Source organism: Lasioglossum baleicum, chromosome 18 (assembly GCF_051020765.1).
Source record: "Lasioglossum baleicum chromosome 18, iyLasBale1, whole genome shotgun sequence".
Taxonomy (NCBI): Eukaryota; Metazoa; Arthropoda; class Insecta; order Hymenoptera; family Halictidae; genus Lasioglossum; species Lasioglossum baleicum.
The window spans coordinates 6,204,587-6,213,526 of NC_134946.1; the positions used below are offsets into that span (position 1 = coordinate 6,204,587).

Below are 8,940 nucleotides of genomic sequence, written 5' to 3' on the forward strand. Positions count from 1 at the left end.
AATTATTAATGATAAATCAATGACTTCGAATCTTTATGTGTCTATAGGATGTGCACAATTTTAAAATACATGAAAGGAATTTTGTAGTTGGAAAATCAAACCTGTTCCTCATTCTGGTTTTAGAATTTGCATAAAGATGCGCAGTTATGGTTCGCCAACGATATTCAACAGTTGGGAGTCAGTGTTTTTGGGCCTATAATTATTATAGCTGGCTTCTTAAGAAGAAATTTACACATGGCAATACTATTATAAATTGGCACAACCAAAACTTGTTATTAAAAAGTTTTTAGAAGACTTTTTAAATTATTTTCACTACATTAAAATTATTAGTGAAAAATATAAATTTATATTTAGCTCCTGTGTCTTGCAATTAATGCACAATTTTTTTTATTTTATATGAAGATTCGGAGTCTGATTACGTCGATTGATTTCGATAATAATTATTATTGGTATCATTAGACTGCGGATTTTATACAAAATAAAATCCAGAGTCTAGTCTATCATGGTGAAACATCTATATACGAAATCCGACGCAAAAGTGTCTCGTGAGTGACAAAAGTGAAAAAAATATCTCGAAGGAAGAAGACATAGAGAAGAAGACTAGCCCCGAAGACTAGCCCCGATCTTCCCTATTAGAAAGCCAGGGTACATGTCTGCCGGTAGCGTTTTGAATCAGCAGGAATTATATACAGCGGGTGTGCTCGAAGCAGTGGCCATATTTTCATCGGGATTGGAGGGTTGCGTCATGGAGTCGATGGAATGAATAGTCACCGGTGCAGGGGCGGCCGATAATTCCACAAATCGCGGTAACGAGGAGCGACACCGTGGACGTCGAAGTGGCGCTCGTAACAGCGGGAAATCCGAGCGGAAGAGCATAAACTCGCAATCAACGGAGACCGAAGACGTTCTCGTATGCAGGTCGAAGTCCGGACGGTTTAAACCGGAGTGTCGCGTTCGGGTTCCGGCTCTGGGCTCGAGGTTCTGGATTCTGGGCTGCGGGCTCGGGGTTCGGGGTTCGAGTTCGGCCCGTGCCCGTAGTCGGGGCCGCGTGTTCGACTTGCTGAGTAAGCAAACATTTGCATCGTGACACACACGGATCACCTCGCGCCGCGCTGAGTTTACTTTCCAGATTCGCGTGTATATGCGCGCAGACAGCTTACCCCGGGGAAATCGGATTATAAGCGGATGCATGGTCCGGCGAGCCGATTGCCGCACCTCCCACCCTCACCCCCCCCCTCGCTCCTCCGCCAACCCCACCCCGTTGAACCAGACGGAAGTTCCATGACTATCAATTAAGAACGATCTGCCGGTTGGTCGGATACCCGGTCCGCGGCTTGGTCAATTTTCCGCAATTATTTCTCGACGTTGCCCTCATCCATATTTATCTGCTTATTTGTTCGGCGTCGGGTGCTGATGGACGAAGCAGATATAATTCCCCCGGACGACATCGATCTCGATGAGCTGGCCCCGTCTGATTCGATTATTCGTCTCGAGCGTCGTTCCTGAAGTTTTATCCATGATTTTTTCGAGAGTGCAGCTCCGCCAGGGAACGCGAGTTTCCACTAATTTCGAGAGCAGAATGTACCTACGAGATACTCGTTTATCATTCCATACGATTAATTGCTGATCTTTAACTGCGGATCTTTATGCAAAGTAGAAAGTTTTATAAGAAAAATTAAACCGACTTCGAAAAAACGTACTAAAAAAATCCACTAAAAAGTATTAAATAATTTCTATGTAATTTATGTGAATATACACACGAACTTAAATACAATCTTTTCGGAGGCGGCGCAAAATTGAAGATTTTCCAAATGACAGGTGTTGCTGATTATGATTTCATTGGAATATGGTGAACTTGGAAATCAGTAGGTGGGAATAGAAGATACATTAATATGTGAATGCGTGTAGAAGAATTTCAGGATTTTCGTAATTTCCAGTGTCGAAAATTTTCCATTTTGCGCCAGCTCCGAAAAGATTGTATTGTATTTAAGTTCGAGTGTATTCGAATAAATTAAATGGAAATTATTTCATACTTTTTAGTGCATCTTTTAGTGTCTTTTAGTAGGTTAATAATAATATAAGAGTGTGTTTAAATTTTTCTAATATTTTTGCTATTTTAAATTATACCTACTCGTTTTTGTTCTATTATAAATAAATAAAATCCGCAGTTTACTAAGCAGTCCTCAAAATTCAAGCATGAATGCAGAGTCGCCAGATCAAGACTTGACAGACTAAGACATTCAACGTCACAAGAAGATTTTCTACACTCATATAAAAGACGGATCCCTTTATCTTAATATAAAAATACAATAATCGTGCAAAAATTACACCGGGTCATTTAGAAATATAGTCGAACATGAAGATAAAAATTTTACAAACTCGATTAACTATTTTCCATCTCCGAAATTGTCTAAAATTGATGGCTCTAAATGGGGAATACGTGTATCTTTATTGAAATGAAAAATTGATCTTTAATAAATGGTACACTCTATTAGTACTATCCTTCTGGAATGCTCTCTGAAAGTTTTATTCGGATATTCGGAAGACTGCTGAATTATACCACCGAAAGTGCAGTCGTATTCCGCGGTGGTAACAGATAATTGAAACTTTAAACGCATCTTTCTCGAAATGAACTCTTCAAAATCGGATCCAGAAATATCTGAGAGACCACTGGACCAATTTTGCTAAAATTTTATTTATTCCTTGCCGACGTGGATTTTTTATTCGATCACAACACTTTCTTTACGAACAGAAGACACTGAACATTTAGATAAAAAATTTGCGTTCAAATAGTTGTTCCTTGAAAGTTGATTTTCAAAGTCGGTTTTGACAACGATTCGCTATTTCGTCTGATTTAACGTAGAATTTAGAAAATATGATCTCAGAAAGCTCATGAATTAGATTAACTAGATGAGATAAGGGTGAATGATACTTAATGGGATACGTGAACATTTGAAAATATTAATGATTACTAGACTGCGGATGTTCATGCAATTTTCAATTTTTATAGACGAATTTTTAAGAAGTGGAATAAAATACAATGTTATTTCCAGCGGTAGTAGCCTTTGCAGATCTCAATCAAATAAAAATTGTGCTCAATTCTGTTCTGAAAATTGTCTAATGATTACAATAATAGCCACTTGATGTATCAGATCGAATATGATTTCGTCTCAGGGGCAGGTCTGGGTGAGAGGTTACGAATTTAGTTGGCTGCCGCATTTACTCCCGGACCGAAATGGTATTCTCCAATTTTTTAAATAAAGGTATACAGAATGATATTCTACGAGTAAAACGGAACATTTCGAATTTTAATAGCTCTTTGAAAGGTAAACACGCGGTACGTGTTAAAAGCGACTGTTAAACAGAAAATGAAAACCGAGGGGCGACGGGACGCGCGGGCAGAAACGTTAAAGCGTGTATCAATTGTATATCTGATGCCTGGGTTTAATCAGCGCGCCGATATTCATCCGTAAACGAAACCAATGCGCACACACGTCGGTCACAACACATAATGCAAACATTTAAATCGCCAATATTTCGCGTTTGTTCACCCCGCAAAATATGCCGGAACACGCGTCAACGTCGATGCCGATCGCATAATACAATAAAGGGTGGTACGGCGCCGCGGCGGCGGCGGCGGCGATCGTAAAAATTGAATCCGCGGCACGTAAAGGATTTGAAACGCCTAAATTGTTTAACAACCACGCGTCCCGGTACCGATGAAAACTCGAACCCGATTAATTTAACGTTCGTAATCCTTTGTGGGACGGTAAACCGCGAACGAGCGCCGTGTCTCTTGTATGCATTGTAACCGGATAAAATGTTCCGGAGCGGCGGCGGCGGGGGAGGGGCTGGGGACAATCTCGCGTCGGTTCTTCATTTCGCCGGGGACTCTGCCACGAGAATCAGAAACGAAATTAATTAACCCGCCGAAATTCAATTAACAGCAGTCGCCGCCGGTAAACCTCCGCGAGCTGAATCCGCTGAAATGATCGCGGAACGAAGAAAAGTAGCGACCGGCCCCGAACGAAGAGCACAGAGGGAAAAAAGGGAGGACCGAGTGGAAAAGAGAGAACGGCCGCCAGGAGGCTGTTACCGATTTCAATTATATTTTTCGCCGATTAAATTAGACCAATGATCGCAGATAATACGAGGTTGGTACGTGTTCGACGACGATCGATTAACGCTCCGTCGTTATTAACTGTAAAACGACGTAGCACCATGTACGCGGCCCCGATCCGATTGTTTGTTCCAGAAAATGAAGAAACAGTAAATCGGCGAGGTGGTCGAACGCGAGGAACCGGAAACGCGATTACGCCGCCGCGAGGAGATTGATCTGTTCAGTTTCAATTCTACAACGACGATACTCTCATGCAATGTAGTTTTAAATAACTTTTCGCGAATTCTGTTTTTACACCTAGTTATGTGATCTTGTCATTAATCAATTCTCTTCACATCTTTTTTTGTTTTTTTATTGTTTATTTATAAAGGTCGCATTAACATCGAGGTCATTAGCGACCACTTTTGGTATACAGTTATAAGTACATTCTTTTGTTATCGCAATAATACATAAGTGTAAATATAATTAAATTTTGTAGTATAGGTCTACATTTTTGAGGAAAGTAAGAACGCTTGTAATAATCTTTTGGTCGTTGAGGCATTCACTCAGATTGGTTGGAATGTTGTGGGCTTGTCGTTGTGTCTGAAGGGCTGGGCACTCGAGGAGGATATGTTCGATAGATAGTGGTATGTTACACCGTTGACAGAGAGTTGGGGCGTTTTTCGAGATTTTGTGTAGATGTGTAATATTCGAGTGGCCAATTCTAAGTCGCGTAGCAATTACTTGGTCTTCACGTCTTGTTACTATTCAATTCTCGTTTGTAGTACTCGTCGGAACTAATTTTACAGTGGCGGGCACAAGTAAGTTTAAATAATAATGTATATGATAACTACCACCATTTATACGAACTCTGTTTCTATACGAAATTCTGTTTTAAAGCAGCAATGAATTTTTTATTACCACGCTTATATTAGCTTGCTGAGTTGTGGAGAGATGTTGTCGTTGAATTTTAAATCACTTGCCCTAGTTTTATTTCGGTAAGGTGAGTCCCACACTACCTCCCCCCCGACCTTCATCTGGAGGGGGGTTGCGTAAAAAATGCATTTCCTCACCGCCCTTAAACAAAAAAAAAAACAATGGTCTCGGATGACATCTAATCAGAGTCATCGGATTAAGTCTCGCCACTCTACCTACCCCTTCTAGCACTCTATCCCCCCTCTACCGGCCCTGGCAGAGGGAGAGGGTAACTTTTTCTCCTCAATTTCCCTGATCTGGCGACTCTGCACTTTACCATCATCCGGAGACAGAAGAAACTGTCCAGGACAACGTATTCTAGTGGCAAGTTTATTTTACAAATTACTGTTTGTTGAGACACGAAGTTCTCAAAGCAATTGCTCCGGTACTTCGCAGTCTTACATGGTGATTTAACTTCGTGTGAATATTTAATGAACATTTGCATTTTACCACAAAGGACCGCATTTGTTAAAGGACTGATGTAAAATACCAGATACAGCTAACTCGGCGGTTCGTTCCGGTCCACTGTGTAAACCTTTAACTTCGTGTAAAGTTTGCTGGCTCGTGCACATTTCGAGTAGACGTGTTTTTGTTCTCGAAACCATGAAGCGAGTTGATGTACCTGGCTGACAAATACTTTCTTAGGGGCGTGTTCTCGAAGTTACCTTGCAATACTAACTAAGAAGTAATAAGTTAAGGTTAAGAATAGCGCATCCCAACAAGTCTATTTCGAAAATGAAGGAGACTATAATCATGACTTCCACGCTGAGAACGTGATAATTCATAATGTATTCGCACGGTTACGAATCCCGAACTGAATCACGGGCACGTAACGCTAGGAAGCAAGGAATAAAAAAGAGAAGGGAAAGATATAATGAAACGAGGTGGGCTAGCAGGGAAATCAGAAGGAATGACGTATGGGACAACTCAGGAACTGTAGTAAATCCCTATAGAGACTGATTGGAGGGGCTCGTGTAAGTTTTATCGGTGAATAGAGGTGCGTCATGGGAAGTCAGATCCAGGTGCACGGTAGTGCACCAGCCAAGATCTTGCACTACCTCCTTTTACACGAAACAACTTAGCCGTTTTTTAGAGGCTTACAACTCGACACTGTAGGCAGATGGAGAGATGTAATTTCGCACACTTGTTAAATGCTATCATGCCTCAATATTGACAAAACCTTAATCTTCCAACATTTGTAGGTTCCGAGATATAGAACTTCAAAAATCGCTAAATTTGTCACTGACTGACTGACTGACTGACAGATCATCAAAACCTTTTGGGTACTTCCCATTGACCTACAAGCTTGAAATTTGGTACATAGGTCCACCATAACAAACACTCAAAGGAATAATTATCAAAGTTTGAAATTTTACACCTTAAAGGGGTTGTATTAAAAAAAAAAAACGAAATAGGTTATGTATGGAGAAAATGAAATATGCCGCTTTTCCCATAAGGAACCGTGTAAATTCCGGAAAGAATCATCTGCTCTCTTCAAACGTTCGTATAGCGCCATTCGAGGTAGTGGCAAAAAGCTCAAACTGGTAGATTACAATAAGGTAGAAAATGACACTAAAATTATGACAAAAAAGATCTAGGTAAAGTTGGGTTCTAATTCGCCGGTAGAGTGTTAATCTTTGATACCTACTTGATAATTGATGAAATTTCAACAAAAATTGATGAAATCCCAACAAAAACATTCTGTAAACAGGAGCCAAGTTCTTATGGCCGTAAAAGGTTGGGAGATCAAACAAAATACGGCCAAGTTCGTTAGCTTAGAAAAATAAAAATAAAAATTAGTTAAAAAGAACGCTATTTAATTTTGAAAGAGTCACATGGAGGACTAAATTATTCAAACTTGGCCGCTACCTAACACGTTTTAGGGCCATTGGTTTAAAAAGTAACGGCCAAGTTTGAATAATTTAGCCCTCCATGTGACTCTTTAAAAATTAAATAGCGTTCTTTTTAACTAATTTTTATTTTTATTTTTCTAAGCTAACGAACTTGGCCGTATTTTGTTTGATCTCACAACTTTTTACGGCCATAAGAACCTGGCTCCTGTTTACAGAATGTTTTCGTTGGGATATACGCGACACTCTGACAATGAGAGGAAAAATTAGAAACAAGTTAGTTGCAGGCCTATTGCAGAAAAGAGATAAGTGAAGTACTCGAACAAAACAAATCAGAAAGCAAAGAATAGTATTGAACCCATACCCTTGTGGTGACAGTACCATCGCTGCCATACTGCGTACAGTGGACATGCTTTCTCAACACTTTGTATTATACTTCGCAATATTCTATAGGGGAATGAGCAAATCATCTTTTTCTACAATTTTGATTTTGGGCGAAATTTCCTAGAAATACTAACGAGTTATTACCACGTGTTTATTAGCTCGCTTTCTTGTTTGTTTGTCTGTTTGTTCGGTGGCAAATTTTGCAATTGATTTTAAACTAACTTCCTGTTTTTCTATGTATACTTCGTTACAATCTACATATCATCTTTTGTCCGTCGGATTGGTGCTTTTTAAATTCCAATTGGCTGCTCTTTATTTTACCGGACTCAAAATTTGTCCAATTTGTCTAGAAAAATTGAATCCAGTAGATTTGTACCCGGAACGGCTGCAGATCGAAGTTTCGATCCTGTAGGATCAATGGTTCAGGAGTTATGCTTGCTTAAAGTTGAGCAATCATCAGTGTTTTTGACGACAGGTAAGGGCGCCGCCATATTGGTTTGCAGTGACGGTCCCGCGCCGATAAAAGGTTAAATGTTGCAATGTTTCGAATGGGTGTGCGAATACTTTCGCGAGCAACTGTACGTTCGCTGTGGTTAAACATCGCGACGCGTTCTCGGTCGCAACGTCGCGCCGAGGGGGTGGAACGAGGGAGAAGAAACGATCGCGGTAATTGCTCGGCGTATACCCGTCTCACGGAACAAAGTTCGAACGATAGATACGGAACAGAGAAACGGAAGGTGCAGGAGTAACCGATGCTCTCCGGGTATCTTCGTGTGTGCACGCTAAGAATTTTTCCGGCGCGGCACGACGCGGGTTGGGATTAATGAAACGGAACGATCGCGCGCTAGAGGGGCGGCAGATGTGTCGGAGGATAGGGTAGAACGATGAGGAAACGTCATTACGGCAGTCAATATTTGATCGGTGTTCGTCGGAGTCGAGCGAACGACAGAAATCTTTTTCCGCGAGCACAACAATGCCGCTGGGATTCTTCGACGCCTCCGCTTCCGTTTCGGGGTGACGCGTCTTCCGGCTCGTGAGATGCAACCTGAAGTTCTACGGCTCCCTGTCATCCCGAAATTGATCGATAACACGCAACGCTGCTTACCTCGTTGCTTTGCACACACGCAACATGTTCGTGCACACACGTGACTGCTGATCGTAGATTGGTAATAGTCGACAGGTGATTAATGGTCGTTTGTAGTTTACCGCGTCAGTCCACTCGGGAGATGTTACGTTAGACATACGGCAAAGACTGTATTATTTTATTCAACGCTACGCGTACACGTTTTAAGGGAGTAGACTCCTTTTTCCAGGACTGCAAGGTGGCGGGATTCGCGTTCTTATTTCTCGATAATGTAAAGATGGGGTTTTTCAGTAGTCAAAAACGCTCGATCAAAGATCGATCTAGGGCGCTATCGCCCTAAGAAATACTTTTTTTTTAGTCGGAAGCATACAACTGCGTGTGTAGCTATTTTTATAGCTACATGCTGCGAATAATGCAAATTACGCCTCGTGAACAAGAAAATAGGACTTTTTTGAAGGAGATGGCGACCTAGATCGATCTTTCGATCTTTTATCTAGCGTATTTGACCACTGAAAAACTACATTTTTGTATTATCGAGAAATGAGAAC

The 8,940-nt window shown here is 41.1% G+C and overlaps 1 protein-coding gene across 2 annotated transcripts in view; it reads right to left on the bottom strand.

Annotated features, from left to right (window-relative positions):
• Positions 1–8,940, bottom strand: part of Tei (irregular chiasm C-roughest protein teiresias) — a 679,348-nt gene that overhangs the window by 93,455 nt on the left and 576,953 nt on the right. Inside the window, exon 10 of one of the 2 annotated variants that reach the window (XR_013010891.1) lies at positions 3,353–8,909. The exons of the other annotated variant lie outside the window; for it this stretch is intronic. The gene's annotated coding sequence lies outside the window, so the exon portion shown is untranslated. Of the gene's footprint in view, positions 1–3,352; positions 8,910–8,940 lie in introns of those variants that run through there. 2 annotated transcript variants of the gene reach the window in all.